We start from the raw sequence: 18,449 nt of genomic DNA on the forward strand, positions 1-18,449 counted from the left end.
TAGTTGCCAGGGGCTGGGGGAAGTGGAAAACTGAACCATCTGCTTAAGGAGTATGGGGGTTTTCTTTCAGAAGTGATGAAAATATTTTGGAACTAGATAGAGGTTGTGGGTGCATAATGTTGTGAATGTACTGAATACCACTGAATCGTTGAACTGTTCACTTAAAAATAGTTAATTTTGGTCAAAGGGTACAAACTTTCAGGTGTAAAATGAATAAATTCTAGAGATTTAATTTACAGCATGATTAGTATAGTTAATAATAATGTATTATATTAAAAATGGTTCATTTTATATTGTGTGAGTTTCACATCAATTAAAAAAAAGGAAACAAAACCAAACCCAAAGGAGGTATCTTGAACCTAGGACACCGAAGAGTGAGTAATCTTATTACTTGGTGCCCCCCACCCTTACTCATATCCCTCAATCCTGGCTCACTCCTGTGACTTTCAATCGCCAGTCCTGCAAACACGTGAAGTACTGAAGAACAAGCTGCTATATGGGTTTCAAACACTAAATTCACCACTGTTTCTTTTAATACTAGCCTACTTCTCCCTTAAGATCTGAGCATAAACACTAAAAGCTAACCTTTCACCAACATTGTTCTAAAATATCTTTGTGATACCTTCTGCGATGCTCATTTAAGGGGGACAGGACAATGGATGTCTTGACCCTAAGACTGCCTCCTGCTGCATGATGCCAACATTTCTGCCCACCTGTTCAGGACCACAATCTTGCTAAGATTGCTGGCTCTTACTGCTCTCACTTCTCTAGAATCAACAAATGTTTTCTAGCACCTTCTCTTCTCTACGGCCACATTTTTTACAATGTATAATCACTGATCTACCTGTTTGCTTCCCTCACTATACTGCTGAACACCCTGAGGACAAGTGCTGGCTGGGACTCATCCCAGACCTCTGAAAAACAACTGCTGCTGCTCACCCAGTCATTTCTGGCTTCCTGTCGTCTGTTCCAACATACGAGACCTGCTACACTTCGTTCTTTACCTACCTCCATCCTGACTTTTTTTCCAAAAGTTTCCTAACCACCAAAACAATCCGTGGATATGGACAAGCCTTCCCTGTGCCCAAATACAGTTGGCCCTCTGTATCCACGGATCCAACCAACCGTAGACTGAAAATATTTGGGAGAAAAAAAAGATTCCAGAAAGTTCCAAAAAGTAAAACTTGTATTTGCTGCACTCTGGCAACTATTAACTAGCATTTACACTGTATTAGGTATTATAAGTAACCTAGAGATGATTTAAAATATATGGGAGGATGTGCATAACTTATATGCAAAACCTATGCCATTTCATATAAAGGTCTTGAGCATCCGCAGATTTTGCTATCCCTGGTGGGGGTGGGTGGGGTGGTGTCTCCTGGAATCAATCCCCAGCAGATACTGGGGGACAACTGTACCATCAGTTCTGTGCTTTGCCTACTTCTGTTCTTCTCTACTTCAAAAACTATTCACAGTCTGCTCTCATATTCAATGCACTGCAGAAAATATAAGGAGTGTTGACAACCACAATCCTTGGCCTCAAAGAGGACTGGGAAGGGAGGGCAAGAACATGTTTAGAGAGTATAATAAAAAGTGAAGATTAAATGTACACAAGAAGATTACAAAATGCCATGAGAGAAACACCCAGGTAAGGGAAGGTTAGGCTTCATGGAAGAAGAGCATTTAAGAAAGGCCTTGAAAGATGGTGATCCCAATAGATGACAGAGAATGGGAAAAGAGGGTACAGATGTATGCATGGAAATGGGAACACAGAAGCTGCACTAGAGAATACGTGTAGGGAAACTGGGAGATGGGGCTGGAAAGGCAGGAAAGGGTCCTACTGCGGATAACAAAGCAAGGCATCTACATTTACTTTGGCACACAAGAGGTGTATTTTATTTTTATTTTTTATTTCTTTAATTAATTAATTTTTATTTATTTTATTTTTGGCTGCGTTGGGTCTTCACTGCTGTGTGCGGGCTTTCTCTGGTTGCGGTGAGCGGGGGCTACTTTTCATTGCGGTGTGCGGGCTTCTCATTGAGGTAGCTTCTCTTATTGTAGAGCACGGGCTCTAGGCGCGTGGGCTTCAGTAGTTGTGGCTCGCGGGCTCTAGAGCACAGGCTCAGTATTGGTGGCACACAGGCTTAGTTGCTCCACGGCATGTGGGATTCTTAACCACTGTGCCACCAGGGAAGCCCAAAAGGTGTATTTTAGAAGATCTTCTGGCAGTTATTAGGAAGAGACCGAACCACGGCCCAGGCAAGAAGAGTTACTATTCAAGAGGCTCTGACAGGGCTTCCCTGGTGGCGCAGTGGTTAAGAATCTGTTTGCCAATGCAGGGGACAAGGGTTTGAGCCCTGGTCCTGGAAGATCCCACATGCCGCGGAGCAACTAAGCCCGTGCGCCACAACTACTGAGCCCACGTGCCACAACTACTGAAGCTCGTGTGCCTAGAGCACAGGCTGTGCAACAAGAGAAGCCATTGCAATAAGAAGACCATGCACCGCAACGAAGACTAGTCCCCGCACGCCACAACTACAGAAAGACCGCACAGCTACGAATACCCAGCACAGCCAAAAATAAATAAATAAAATAAATTTAAAAAAAAAAAGAGGCTCTGACAGAGCTCAGGCAGGTCTCCCACTACACTCGTCCAAACCACTTCTAGTCCCCACTTCCACAACAGCCTTGTCAACCGGTTCCTCAGCATCTTTTCAAGAGACCCCTCCTTCAACTTCCTCACTTAAATCACTATACAAAAAGAAAAATAATAGTTTGTCCACAAAAGTAATTAAAAGCAAATCTTACAGACTGATATAGCCTATGGTACATATTCTTCATAACAAATATGTGGGCTCCTATTGGGTGCCATGTACTGCTCTAGGCAACAGAGATGCAAAGGTGAAGGAAGCACAGTTTTTAACCATGGAATTTACATTTTAGTGGGGGGAAAAAAGATAAAAGCCAAAAATGTCATTTAAATGCTGTGAGGAGAAAGAGTGGGGCGCAGAGGGAGAAAACCTGTGTGTGTGGGGGGGCTTCTAAGCTCAGATGGGGGGGGAGGAAGCAGTGATGCAGTATGTATTTTTACAAGGTACACACTTTATATTAAAAGGGAGAAAAAGGTTTTAAGCCACACAGAGTTGGGTTCCAGCTATTTTTCATCAGAATTAAATAAAATAATGAAAATAAATACTGTGCACTGTGCCTGGCACTTGGTAAAGGATGTATAAATGTTAGTCATTAAATCAGTGGTTTAATATACAAAGTAAAAATTTTTGCACTGAAATATTTAAAAACTAGGTAATAATTTAGCATCAACTGTCTGAAACAAATACTTAAGAAGTCTTCAGGAGGGACTTCCCTGGTGGTGCAGTGGTTAGGAGTCCACCTGCCAGTGAAGGGGACATGGGTTCAAGCCCTGGTCCAGGAGGATCCCACATGCCACGGAGCAACTGAGCCCATGAGCCACAGCTGCTGAACCTGCGCTCTGGAGCCCGCGAGCCACAACTACTAAAGCCCGCGCAGCAATGAAGACCCAATGCAGCCATAAATAAATAAACTAACTAATTAATTAATTAATTAAAAATCTTTAAAAAAAGAAGTCTTCAGGAGATGAACCACCTGCAAACAGAAACCTCGGAATATTTTGTAAAACAGTATTAAGAACCACCTTCATCTACAAATAAAAAGGCAGTTCTGTTATTCAGTGCTAAAAAGAAGTGAGCTATCAAAAGACATGGAAGAAACTTATGCATATTACTAAGTGAAAGAAGCCAATCTGAAAAGGCTACATACTGTATGATTCCAACTATATCATATTCTGGAAGTCAAAACTATGGAGACAGTTAAAAAAACTGTGGTTGCCACGGATTAGGGGGAAGGAGAGACGAATAGATAGAGCACAGAGGATTTTTAGGGCAGTGAAACTACTCTGTATGATACTATAATGATGGATACAGGTCATAAATTTCTCCCAACCACAGAATATACAATATAACACCAAGAGTGAACTGTAGCGTAAACTATGGACTTTGGGTGAAAATGTGTCAAGGTAGGTTCATCAGTTGTAACAAAGGTACCACTTAGGTGGGAGACGTTGATAATGGGGGAGGCTGTGCATGTGCAGGGGTAGAGGGTATGTGGCAAATCTCTGTACCTTCCTCTTAATTTTGCTGTGAATCTAAAACTGGTCTAAAAAATAAAGCCTTTTTTTTTTTTTAAAGTACAGGATATGCACTAAACTGTAAACAATAGTTATCTCTGGAGAGTAAGGTTATACACCTATGTATTGTTTGAATTTTACAACCAGAGCATGTACTAATTTTATAATAAAAGGATACATTTCAAGAAAAAAAAGTTCTAAAAGTTGTTTCAACTAAAACACAATGCTAACATTCTTGACATTTTTTTCTTTAACATATGTAATTATTTCCATGTATAACTATTTCAACAAAATAACTATTTTCATATGACCATTTTAACTCAGAACAAAAATACTGTTAGAGTAGTAGGATTTTTTTCAAATTTTTAATTTAGTAGAGTTAAATCTTATTCTTAAAAGGAAATAAAATATTATGAAGTGTATCTCTTAATACAGTATTAATAATCTGAATCAAGTCAACAAGAAAAACAATATATTGGCTTATGGAACCAAGTCTTTATGTATCTCTAGATGGAAAGACAAAATTTCCCATTTTCCTGTCCCAAATGATTTAATTTAGAATGAACTAAAGCAGAGAGAAAACATATCTCTCCTCCTCAGAACCTATATCACCTATGAATTTGCTAATGAAATCAGGTATGTGACTCATACATAGTCAGTGTTGTGACTTTACATTAGCAGACACCTCTTGAGTAGTATTATCACTGGGTTCCTGGAAGAGATTTCCTAACGAATTATTCACTGAGGAAGGTTCTTCAGCAGATACAGAAGGACCAGTATCGAATACTAAGAATATCTGAATTGGCAAAAAAGGGGAAGTAGAGATAACACTTGGTCTGCTGAGAAAAGATTCAATAAACATATAATCAACTACTATAATTAGAAGTCAATTTCAATTCTTTTTTTTTTTTTTTTTTGGTGGTACGCAGGCCTCCCACTGTTGTGGCCTCTCCCGTTGCGGAGCACAGGCTCCGGACGCGCAGGCTCAGCGGCCATGGCTCACGGGCCCAGCCGCTCCACGGCATGTGGGATCTTCCCGGACCGGGGCACGAACCCGTGTCCCCTGCATCGGCAGGCGGACTCTCAACCACTGCGCCACCAGGGAAGCCCAATTTCAATTCTTAATAACATTTCCGAGGTTTACATCTTAAATATAAGCAAAAAGCATCAACAAAAGAAATCTTGTTTATATAAAAAGATTTCTGCCGAAATCTTAAAACCTAATATTTTGATTTTGAAAATAAGTTGCTGATTTTTTCTAATCTAGAGAACAGTAGACTGGGCTGGCATCCTTTGAAAGCTGAGTGAGATAAGTTCAATAAAAACAGGTAATAAACACATGGAACTCATTAATTCAGAAAGGGGAAAAAGAAACTGAAGCTTCCATGGCACAGTCCTTTGAAAGCTGGCAGGAAAATCCTACTTCATTTATTAATTCACACAAAAACTATTTGCTGAGCACTAACTACACGCCAAGCACTATTCTAGGTGCCGAGGATATGATGGGGAACCGCCCTCACACAGATGTTGTTCTAACAAGTAGGCCCAAAATGGCAACTCTGGACTCCACTCCATTTTTTTTTCCCCCTAAATCCAAACCCAAACTCTTCCCTTCAAAGGTGTCACAAACTTATTCTGCAGGAGTTATTTTCCAGTTCATCAAATGAAGCACAGAATCGCACAGTGCACAAGTTAAGGGCACAGAATGTGGAGTTAGGATGCCTGATTCCAAATCCTGGCTCTGCTACTTTTTAGACGGGAACTTGGGCAAAGCACTCAGTTTCCTCACCTGAAAAAATGGAGATAATAGTATACCCTCATAGGATTTTTATAAGAATTAAGCGGGTTAATATTTTCAAGTGTTTAATTACATAATTATGTATTTTATTATTTATTCAAAGTTTTTCATAAATAAAATATCCTTGCCTATGTGTTTTGGAATTAAAGTGGGTTGATGCCAACATTTCCTATAAGCCCATGTTGTTTAAACCAGCTTTAGTTCCTTCTCATGCAGACTAGGGATTTGGCCATGGGAAAACCTCCGGAACAGGAACAGGAAAAGATGACCAATTCATCATTTGCTTCCAGCCCTCCCATCTCCTTCCCACCTCCACCTCTCCTCACAATCGACAAGTCTCTCAACCACATATCACAACTCTCTTCACAAAACCTTGTTTCATTAGTGAGAATAAACTGCTCTAGCCCAGATTCAAGGCCCATCATCAAGCTATTCACTTCACCCTTGGCCCGTACTTCCTTCTGACAGTCCCTTCCCTGTAATCTCCAGGCCCCCTTAAGAGCCTGCACTTTGCTATATATATATATATATATATAACATGCCACATACTTCCAAGCTTTGCTTCTTGAAGGACCTTCCCTGGAATGCTCTCTCCTATGGATCCTCGCAGATCCTGCTCACAGGTCCCCTCCCCTCAGTCTTCTCTGGTATTCTTCCCATTCTTAATCAGGGGTAAACCTCTTCCCTAGTCCTCCCCTAGAACAGTGGCTGCACCACTATTATAGTCTTGCAGATCCTATATAGATTTTATGAATGTTAATTTTCCATGTCTGACTCTCCCACAGACACTGAACTCCGGGGAAAGGGAATACGTTTTATTTACTTTTGCATTTTTTGTGCCTAGCATGGTACAGATTTAGCAATCTGGGCTGAATTGAAATAGAAATTTTCTTTTTCTTGTATTTTCTCTGATGTTTCATTCCCACAGGCTTCACTTGGCCTCTGTCTCTCATCTCTTTAGTAATAGCCAACTTTTAGCACTTTGCTAACCAATGTAGCAAAATTTCAGTTAAAAAAAAAAAAAGACATTTAATAAGTGACACAGGCTGCAATGTCCTTCACTCCAACTCAAACCTCTCTTATTCAATATGTTAGAACTTAACTCCACTTCCACAAAGACTTCTTAACTAAAAGATGAAAATTTTACTCCCGGTATGTTTAAACTCACATATCCACTAGGTAAAAGCAAAACAGAACAGCAGCACTAAATTCAATGCAACGTGTGTGTACTTTTTTGCTATGTCTGTTCACTAATGTACAGGTGCCTGTAAGTCTTTAGGTTCATTTACACTGTGTATGTTGAGGGTGTAGGAGTCATTTGGCTGAAATCTTGGAGGCATGTTCGCCATGCCTCTGCCATCAAGTAGGAATTATTGCACATAAATGAGTCTATTCTACTGCCTAAAACTCTCTAGGAGAAATTCCCAGAGTTCCTCACAGGGCAGGGAGTTCTTTGGTTTGTCTACCCAAGCCACTAGCACTCCCTCCGACCTCATCTGCTGCTGTTTTCCTTCTCATATTGAGGAACAGCAGGCCATCACTCTTTAACATACCCTAAGACCCTCATTAACTCATTGCTTAGGATACTTTATCAGGCTAAATAAACTCGTTTCTTTGGCTGATATTTTCTCTGAATTTTCCCCCTATTCTTCAACTATTTTAGTTACTCTTAAAGATGCTTTAAAGTTTTTTACAACAAATCCAAATTTAACATTACTTTAATACATACTATGTGAAAGGGACATAAAGAAATAAAGATTAACAAGGCATGGTGACCATCTAGGAATACAATCTTGTGGTGAAACAGACACATTCCATAGTAACTGTTAACGTATGACATACATCACTGTAATATATGGATAAAGATAGAGGAGAAAGATGGGGCATTCCAGGCAGGGGCTCAGAAGCAAAATGGTGCATTCACTGTCAATGCATTGATAAGCAATGTGCCAGCTGCTGGGACTGTAAAATAAAACACAGCCTTGACTGCAAGGACCTTAGAGCCTAGTGCAGTGGTATTCGAAAATACTTTGCAGTTTTTCCAGCAAAAGTCTTCCACAGATACCCAAGATAAGGAGAGAGAGATGGTGAGAGTTGCTCTAGCTGTGGTGTTGGGAAGAGGATGACTTACTTCTTCCACTACAGCCAGGCCACCTGGGGCACCTCAGGTCCAAGGGGATAAGAGTATCTATCCCCCACCTTTCCTGTTTTGATACAACACTGAGAACACTGCCACCTACCTAACACAGTGAGCGCTTCATAAGCACTGGTTAAATAAAGCACGAGAGCTCTGGCATAATGTATAAGTCACTGGTCTAATGAATGGGAATGGCAGAAGCTTATGGGGACACCAGGCAGGAAAAGCTCAGTCTAAATCACTGGAATCCAAAACTAGACAAACAAGTGTAAAGGTCTGACCAATTTCTCTAAAATCCTGGAGGCAGAAAGCTCATCTTAACTACTTTTTACTTCCCCCTGAAGTTCTTGTTCCCTTAGCCGGCTCTATCTGCTTGCCGCAGCAGTTTCTTCAGACCTTTCCTGTATTCTTCAAGCTTCCAACTCTCCACCTCGCTCTTGCCCCTCCAAAGACGACCTTCACAGAACTCACAGAAAAGCACTCCTTACCTTCCTGCCCCCATGCGTATCTGTTTCCCGCCCACACACCTTGCTTTCCCCTGGAAGCCTGTATTCTTACTACCCAAGGCCAATCGCCTGGATCACACTGGGCCCTGAGTTCTACTGGAAGGTCCTCAACCCAACACTCTCCTGCATCTTCAACACGGCCCTGGGCTGGCTCCTTCACACCTCAATTTACACATGCTTAAGGTTCTCTTACATTTAAAAAAGTCTTCGCTTGACCCAAGATTTTCCCTATAGCTACTTTTTACTTTCCTCAACAGCCAAATTTTAGGAAGGTTTGACTCCAAACTTGTCTCCACTTCTTCACCTCACTTTCTCATCAATACACAACCACCTGGCTTTAGTTAACCCCTCTCCTCGCAGCTGACCCTTTTCAATAACCTCAGCTACCGCCTCTGACTTGAGACACTTTCTTTCCCCATGCCATGCTCTCTGGGTTTTCCTCCTAAACTGTCTGGTTGCATCCTGTCTGCTCTTTCAACACTGTCCCGCTCCCTTAAATGTTCACATTCCTCAGAATTTTGTCCTGACCCTCTGAGCACTTGTCATTATTAGCAACAATAACATAACTGGGGCATGGGCTTGGAGGGTGGGGAGTGTCTAAAATTACAAAACCTTCTAGGGGCTGAGGTCTGTAAAGTCCCTGTTACTGGTGGGAGATGCCCATCACTCAGGCAGGAAAAAAGGAAGGAACCACTTCTCCACATACTGACATTCCCTGTTTAGCCCTGAGAGCAGTCCTAACTACTCCCAGGCTGGAACATACACGCTAACCTTTAAGTCTTACTTTATAGCCCAGTTCCTTCTCCTAAATGTCAGTTCTGTGTCTCAAACACTTGATGCCTTCCTTACAGGCATCTCAAAGTTAAGTCCAAAATTAAATCCATCACTTTTACCCACGCCAATCTTCTTCTTCTCCATTGTTTTCTACTTCAATGAATGGTATCACCACCACCGAATTTCCAAGCCAGAAATCCTGACGCTCCTTGGTTGCTCCTTCTCCCTCACAAATCCACCTCCTAGTAGGCTTGCTCTCATCCCGTCATCATCAGCCTCAAGATCTTCACTTAGTCGATACATACAGCCTACTATGTGTCAAATACTGCTGTTGACATTGAGTGTACAGCAGTGAACAAGCCAAGCTTAATCCTAGAGGGAGGAGACAGGCAAACAAATAAATAAAAGGATGAGACAACTTCAGATGGTGATAAAAGTTATGAATAAAATAAAGCAGGCTGATGTGATGGAGCACTACTTTAGGCTGTGAGGGCTAGAGAAAACCTCACAGAGAAAGAAATATTTAAATTGAACCTGGGGACTTCCCTGGTTCACAGTGGTTAAGACCCCATGCTTCCAATGCATGGGGCATGGATTCAATCCCTGGTCCAGGAACTAAGATCCTCCATGCTGCATGCCACAGTGTGGCCAAAAAGAAAAAAAAAAAGATAAACTGAACCAGAATGACAAACAGAAACAAGTCTCACACAGATTTGGGAAGCAGAGTGTTCCAGGAGGCAGAGGGAAGGGCCGAGGGCAAAGTTCCTAAGGTAGAAATGAGCTTATGAGCTTGAGGTGCTCAAGAAACAGAAGGAAGGTCAAAGAGGCTGGAACTTAAGGGAGCAAGGAGGCCAGGTCAGATGGGCTCAGAGGGAGGTAGGGGTCAGAGAGACCCTTGTCGGCCACCATGAAAACAATGGAAAGCTACTGGAGGGTTGTAGGAAGACAACTGACATAACCCAATTTGAATTTTTAAAGATCACTTTAGCTGAAAAGCAGAAAAAATGGTTTGGGAGGGCAAAAAAAACTGGGAGTTGCAAAACCAGTCAGGAAGCTAATAGTACAGTTGTCCGGATAAGAGGGGATGGTGCTTGACATGGGAAGGAACAAGTTTACCATGTATTTTGGACATAAAATGAAAAAAACTTGCTGGGAGATTAAATGTTGAGAGTGAGAGGGGGAAAAAGAAATCTAGGACAATTCGTAGGTTGTTTTTAGGTATAATTTACATACAGCAAAATTACATACAGTATATGATTCAATAAGATTTGATGAATGCCTATCAAGACACAGAACATTTCCATCACTCTAGAAAGTTCCTTCATGCCCCCTTCCCAGTGAACCCCCTTCCATCCAAGAGGCAACCACTGATCTGATTTTTGGTATCACAGACTACTTTTGCCTATTCTAAAATGTCTTATAAATGGGATCATCCACTATGTACTTTTTTGTGTCTGGCTTTTCACTCAGCATAATTTGTGTGAAATTCTTCCTTCTTCCTTGTTACATGTGTCAGTAGTTTGTTTCTTTTCACTGCTGAGTGGTCTTCCACTGTATGAACATACCGTTTTGTTTATCCATTCTCCCACTGGATGGACGTCTGGACTGTTTCCAGTTTTCGACTATCATGAAAAAAGCTCCTAAGAAGATTCTTGTACAAGGCTTATTTGTGGACATATATTTTCATTTCTCTTGGATTAATACCTAGAAATGGAACTGCTGGGTCACAGGGTAGACATAACGTTCAACTTTTTAAGAAACTTCCAAAATAGTTTTCCAAAGTGGTGGCATCATTTTATGGCCTCATCAGCAGTGTACTTGGGTTCTTGCTGCCTGGCTCCCAGGTGTTTCGCTTGAATAACTACCTACACCACAGCCAAAATGACACTCTTTTAGCTCTTCAAACATTTCTATATTTCTTTCTTTTTTTTTAAAGACCTTTGTAGATGCGCTCCAAGGACACTTTTCCTCCTTACCCCATCCCATTTATTGCCTGTCTCATGCTATTTATTTTCATTCAACCAATATACTGAAAGATAAGAAAAGGCTGGGTTGGCCATAGTGATCTGAGCAGAAGCAGCAGCATATAACGAAGTCCCTGAGATGGGAAAGAGCTTGGAGCCTTCAGAGGACACAGAGAAAGTCCATGTGTCTGAAGGACGGCAAGCAAAAGCAGCAGAGAGGTGGCCAGAGAGGTGGGTATGGGCCAGGGGACTCAGAGCCTTGGGAGAAATGGGAAGGAGTTTGGATTTTCTATTAAGTGCTATGAGAAACCATTAAACGATTTTAAGGGAGGAAAGACAGGTGACTCTTTGGCTGCTCTGGGCACACTGGAATAGAGACAGACAGACGGGTAGAAATGGGGAGGCTGTGTTAAGAGGCAATCACAATGTTCCAGGTAGGAGAGGATGGTGGCTCAGTGGTTGTGGTAGTAGAGTGGACAGATTCAAGTCGTACTATGGAAACAGCACTGACAGTAACATGGTGGTGGATGAGATAGGGAGGGTGGTGAGAGAAAAGGAGGAATGTGATTTGAGAGAGTGGGTAAATGGTAAAGCCACTTACGGAGAAGGGGACAAATGGAGGAGAGTTTGAGGAGTATGTGCTAGTTATGGACTTACGAAGCTCAAGTTACTAGTGAGATATCCAAATGGCCGCATCAAGCAGGAGCTGGAGGAGCTGGGGAGGTCTGGCTGAAGGTATCAACATGCAGGTCACCAGCTTACGGGCAATCATCAAAGCCTAGGGATATCTGAGAGCACCCAGGGAGCAAGGGCAATGAAATAAGAGGGTCCAGAGAATGCCAACGGTTAAGCAGAAGAAGGGAGGAACGAGCCACAGAGGTGGGAAGAGATTGCTGAGACAAGTGCCTGGATGAGGAAGCGAATGGTCCTCCCTTGAGAAGCCTCCTGTGACCTTTCAAGTCAGGAGGACCTATCTTGGTACAGCACCATGTACTCCCCCATCAGAGCACTTTCAATAGCCCTGTTTAGTTGCCCTTCTCTACTGAGCAGATATTGGAGGATGTAAAATCAACAGGATTGTCAGCAACCAGCCCCGCTCTAGACAGTGTCTTGGTACACAGTACAATGTGGAATGTTTGTTTAATGGACAACTACACTACCATTCACTGAGTGTCACCTATAGGTGGTGCACTCCACTATATACTTTTCCTATTTTAGTTCCTTTTCTCACCGGCCCTGAGGAAGATATATCTCCATTTTACAGACAAGGAAACTGTGGCTCAAGCAAAATGCCCAAGGTCACTCACTGCTAATAAGTGATGGAGCCAGACTGAGGCCACACATCCTCCTTCACATGCTCTGCTGCCTCCATAAACTTCCCATCACATGGACTTTCTATTGCAAGAATGTCCTCTCACATTACTGTCAAAGGGATACAAACCTGTCCCCAGGTAACTGACCCACCAGAGTACTAAGTCAGGGAAATGTCCAGGGAAGTAGTCCTGCTCAAGAATCTCTACTCTTTTTTTTTTTTTTTTTTGCGGTACACGGGCCTCACTGTTGTGGCGTCTCCGTTGCGGAGCACAGGCTCCGAACGCACAGGCTCAGGGGCCATGGCTCACGGGCCCAGCCACTCCGCAGCATGTGGGATCTTCCCGGACCGGGGCACGAACCCGTGTCCCCTGCATCGGCAGATGGACTCTCAACCACTGCGCCACCAGGGAAGCCCCAAGAATCCCTACTCTTGTCAGGCACAGTGAATAATCTCCGGGCTCCCAAAGTAATGCTTTATCTTAGGACGCTTCTAAATGTAGAAGTGAAACCTTCCCTGAAACTTTTTCACTAGAGGTGAAAAACTTAGGACTGCTAGGGCCTTACCTCTTTTCAATTCTAGAACTCAATTTTAGCCACATACCAGAAATTTCTCCCTACATCTAAAGGGCCTAATTTGAACTTCACAACTAATGCTGAATGTGGCAAAGAGCTTCTCCATGTCGTCCATTGTGGACCAAGACATAATCAGGGTGAGACTGTATCTCAGTGGGTCCAAAGAAACCAATATTACGTTAACTTTGTGAAAAGTTAACAGTAGTACTCTGCTTTCAAGACTGATGTACTGTCTTTTCCCTGACTTCTTAAGATTGCAACTACACAGGTTTTTTCCTAAATGCATACATTAGCACCCAGAGGCTTCCTTTCTTTTTCTACTCAGGAGCAACTGTTAACTATCAACCCTCTGGTCAGAGCATGGGCTACGGTGGAAAGAACACTAGCCTCGCTGGCAAAGAACAGGGTCCTAGCCTTGACTGTCAGTGTAAAGCCGCATAACTTTGGGCAGGTCACCACCTTCTTGGCATCTTTCCTGAGTTGTAAAAGAAGTTGTAAAGTGCCAGACTAGACGATTTCTTAGGTTTCTTTCAGTTCTCTATATAACTCTACCAGAGAGCACAGAAAGGGTGGGTGAAGGTATGTAGGATGCCACTGGCTGGCTGGGAAAAGTGCGGAGGACGAACCCTCCTGGCTGTGGATGAAGAATCCTGTCTGACCTGCGCTGTTTCCTCTCCTGCCAAAGCCCCCACTCTCAGCCACCCTCGCTCCCTCCAACAACTCCCTCCCCAACCCAAGGTCACCTGGGATCCTCCATCTGAAGCAATGCCTAGCAGAGTGTCCTGCATACAGCTATCACTAACTTTTGCTGGCTTCATTTGAAGCTTTAACAAAGTACAATGATTGTAACACCCCAATCCAACTCAACAAAGAAACATAAACATAATGAAACGATGTTTCTAATAATGCCTAGCACTCATCAACACAATAACAGATCTCTGGCTTTTTTTTTTTTTTTTTTTTGGCCCCATGCTTGGCTTGTGGGATCATAGTTCTCCAACCAGGGATCGAACCGGTGCCCCCTGCAGTAGAAGCATGCAGTCCTAACCACTGGACCGCCAGGGAATTCCCTACACATCTCTTTTTTATGAGAACAATTTTAATAAAGCAGACACGTTCTTTTTTCTTAACCTTTATAAGGTACCACTAATGACCCCTCTTAAGTTCTTTTGAGCCAGGTCCCCATTCACAAAGCATAGATATAAACAGAGGGAAGACCTCAACCAACCCACTTCTACTCTTTGGATTAACTTCTCAAGATGTTCAGGACTAAAGCAAATTATTTACTTTGTTTAGTTCCATTTTCATCCGTCCCACAGATCAAGTCTGACTGCCCTGCTGGCAGCAAACACTTCATAAGAGGGCACACCTTCATGACCACTCTGAAGCAGCACCCCTCGAGCCACTACCATATTGTCATTTTATTCTCTTCATAGCTATTATCACCGCCAGACGCTCTCACTTACTGTCTACAATCCCTCTCCAGAGCAGGCGCCTTCTCTATCTTGCTCACCACTGCATCTCCCATGTTTAGAACGGTGCCTACAAAAAACTTGTTAATGAAAATTAGAACACAGAGGACCTTAACCCATGTTTATGGACATGATGTTCAAACATGGTATCCACCTTCCAATCAGGATGATACTCAAGTGTTCCAATTAACTTCCACCCTTTCCCACAGAACAGCTTACATATGCAGACTGCAACAAGGATATTTTCCCCTGTAGCTAATGTTTTCTCTTTCTTCCCCACAACGAAGCATCAGATAACAAGCCACAGCTACACCAATAAGTCACTTTATAGTTCTTCTTCCTGCTGGGTCATGCACATTACGTACAAAGCAAACACAGCTCTAATGCAGAAAGTACTGATTGTGTTTGTTGCCAAGAGAATCTTTCCATCCATACTGCATGTACCATAGGTATTAAGAGAACTTTCAAGGCTACCTAATAATATAAAAAAACTATTCAGTCTAAGTGCAATGTGACCAAATCATGCTCTATAAAAGCCTTGATTTCACTATATTTCAAATGTATGATTTTTATGTACAGTATTGCTCCAATATAAATAGGGTTTTATTGTTTTGTTTTATTTTGTTACTCTTACCTCCACAAAAAGAAAATGAAGGCAGCCGAGTCAGAAGCCCCAGACAGATCTAACGAACACTAAGATGCCTTGAACATAAGCCACCATGAGGAAGAGAGCTTAAGGCATACTGGGGAAAGGGTTGTCTTTTGTAAATATATCTTTTGAGTCCCATCTGGTCAAACTAAGACCAGGCACCAGATAATGATTCCTGTGCATTGTAAACCAGTAGTAACACAGACAAGAAGAGAGACAGCCCCTTACATATCATATCACTCTTTGATCTGATATAAGAAGTTTTCAGCTCAAGATAGAACGACAGAATTGGGTATGAAAGAGAAGTTTTTAGATTAAATCTGAGGTGCACTAGCAAAATTGGCCAGGTATGGGGAAAGTGAAATTTTAGAAAACTCGCAAGGGTCACTAAACTATATGGCACAGTAACAAAAACCATCCTTTCCAGTATTTTGCCCGAGTCCAGATTTCAGATTCATTATAACTTAAAAAAAAAAAGAAGGGGGACACAGCAGGAAATTTGTATTCCAAAGCCAACCTACCACTGGCTGATTTGTGTCTTGAGCTGGCAGTGAGCTATAACAGACCTAGTAAAGACTCTGGAGCCAAGGGGAGGACAGTCACAATCAAACCCTGACTCTCATTAGCTCTATGACCTGTCAGGAAAAGGGGAGGTGATATATCTCTCAGGTCTGCTGAGTGGATTTTGCAAGATAAGTTAAAATACCTCGGACAGAACCTAGCATTCTGAGGTGTTTCTGGTTTTGTTTTTTAAAACGAATGTTAGCATCCTTTCCTCTCTTTCTGAAGAGAAGGGTGAACTCACCAGAAGTCCAAATCTAATTTCTTGGTCTACATTCATTACATTTTATGAAGGTTAAAAAAAACAAAACAAAACAAAAGGTTGCAGAACCTAAAACCCACATCTCCTGACATCTTACCACCTTGGCAACCTTATCTCACATACATAAACGCAAACAAACTTTTACCTCGGTAAGAGTTTTATCACTTTTTCCTCATAAGTTACAACAAAAATGTAAATTAACGTGTGGTAACTGTTTACAATTTAAGTAACTATAAGGTTTTAAAAAGGCCACACAAAACACAAGGTCATAATTCAAATACCAACATAGAATAAATTGTTTAGTTTTGGAAATTCCAAATAATCAATCTTTATAGCCATATAAAAGTGTCTACCTGGGCCTCCCTGGTGGCGCAGTGGTTGAGAGTCCGCCTGCCGATGCAGGGGATACGGGTTCGTGCCCCGGTCTGGGAGGATCCCATATGCCGCGGAGCGGCTGGGCCCGTGAGCCATGGCCGCTGGGCCTGCGCATCCGGAGCCTGTGCTCCGCAACGGGAGAGGCCACAACAGTGAGAGGCCCGCATACCGCAAAAAGAAAAAAAAAAAAAAAAAAAAAAGTGTCTACCTATGTGACAGGTCTGATGTTAACATAAAAGAAAAAGTCTACCAAGGTGTCTCCAAAGTCAGCATTATGAGCATACCTCCCAATGCTGTGACCCTTTTTGAAACTGTCTGCACTGAATGAATAAAAAAGAGGTCCAAGAAAGACATATTACACCACATTAGGCACATGTTCTTCAAGCATCCCAGTACTAGAAATTTAAGACAAACAAGACCAACATCTGAGATTGGTCCAGAAGGACTAACCAGTCAAAGGCATGGCCTAAGGCCCTCACACACCGTAAAATCAGTGAAACTGACTGGGGTTCTTCAGCATCTGAGAGGAAACGTCCAGCTCCCATTAAGGAATAAATTGGGGATGGGGATGCAAATAATTAGTGCACCCTGAGGTGACAGTTAACTCCACTAGCACACCACTTCACAGGCGATATTATGGAATTCCACTTTATCCCTACTCTGAGAATACTAAAGCTGGAAATTTCAAAAGTTAGCCAAACACCAAATATCCCTTGAAAGAACTTTAAATAAGATCCCTCCACAGTACCCTGCAGAGAAAGATCTTGGAACTCCTAGGAGCCAACCAACACACACAGACCCAAACACACATTAGCCACAACCCCAAGTGGTCAGATGTTCTCTGAAAAACCTTTTTCCTGATAACTCCTTCTTGCAAAGAGAAAAAATACAAGGCACTTTCAGCATAGGCTAGAATATTTCTGAGAAGCACAGACCAGCATCTGGGATTTGAGGAAAAACTGCACCCCGACCAAGTCTTACACTCTGTTGGAGAAGGAACAGGCTGAAAACTAAAAAGTGAGACAGGCTTTTAAAAGCCAGGTAAGGGACAGCCTGCATTTCTCAGGAAGCTGCCTATGACTAAAACAAAAGCACAAGATGGGGGCGGGGGGGGCACTACCTAAAACCCCTGTAATGTTTGACCTGAAGGAGAGTCTTCACTGAATGGATGAAAAAACTGGAGCCTTGGGGAGGTAGGTAACTTGGCCAGGGTCACAGTTTATTTGGTGGTAAAGCTGGAAGTAGATTCCTGGACCTCCAAGTCGAACTTCAGTGCAGTTTCCCACTTCACCAAGCTGCCACCCCATTTAAGACGTTTTATAAAACTCCTCACTGAGGCAGTTAACATAAGGGTCCAATTATCATTCAAAGATCTGTCTGTTAGATAATAGCTCGAAAATTCCATCCATTTTACAGGATTTATCAGTCATCTAATCTTCGAGGGGGAAAAAAAGCAAAGAGGAAAGGGGGGGAAAAAATCCCAATTTCGATCTGTCCCCTAAGGGCAAACTAAAGGGTTGCACAGTGCTAGTATCCACAACCACAAAAACAGGCAATAATCCCCACCCACGGGCCCAGGAAGGTGGCCCCTCCTCTGCACCGCCCGCCCCCCGCAACTCAGTAAATTCCACTCCCATCCAGGCGCACAGGAGATGTTCCACCTCCCGCCGCTGACAGAGCGGGCTGGGCCGCATCGGCCACTCTATTTCCACCACCACTTTCCCCCACCCGAAAAAGGACGAGAAGCCTAGAGCACCACCGGGTCCCCCAAAGAGCGTTCGCTCGCACACGGGGACCACCGGATCAAACACCCCGCCCTGCTCACCGCGGCGGGGGAGGGGGAGAAAACCCCACGCAGGAAGTGTGTCCCGCGCTCCACTCCCCGCCCCCAGGGCTGGG

At 42.8% G+C, this 18,449-nt stretch overlaps 1 protein-coding gene across 4 annotated transcripts in view; it reads right to left on the bottom strand.

Moving 5' to 3' along the window:
* TCF20 (transcription factor 20) overlaps positions 1-18,449 on the bottom strand; it is a 97,097-nt gene that overhangs the window by 77,679 nt on the left and 969 nt on the right. The gene's annotated exons all lie outside the window — the stretch shown is intronic.

Source organism: Mesoplodon mirus (assembly GCF_964341445.2).
Source record: "Mesoplodon mirus genome assembly, chromosome: 11".
Classification (NCBI taxonomy): Eukaryota; Metazoa; Chordata; class Mammalia; order Artiodactyla; family Ziphiidae; genus Mesoplodon; species Mesoplodon mirus.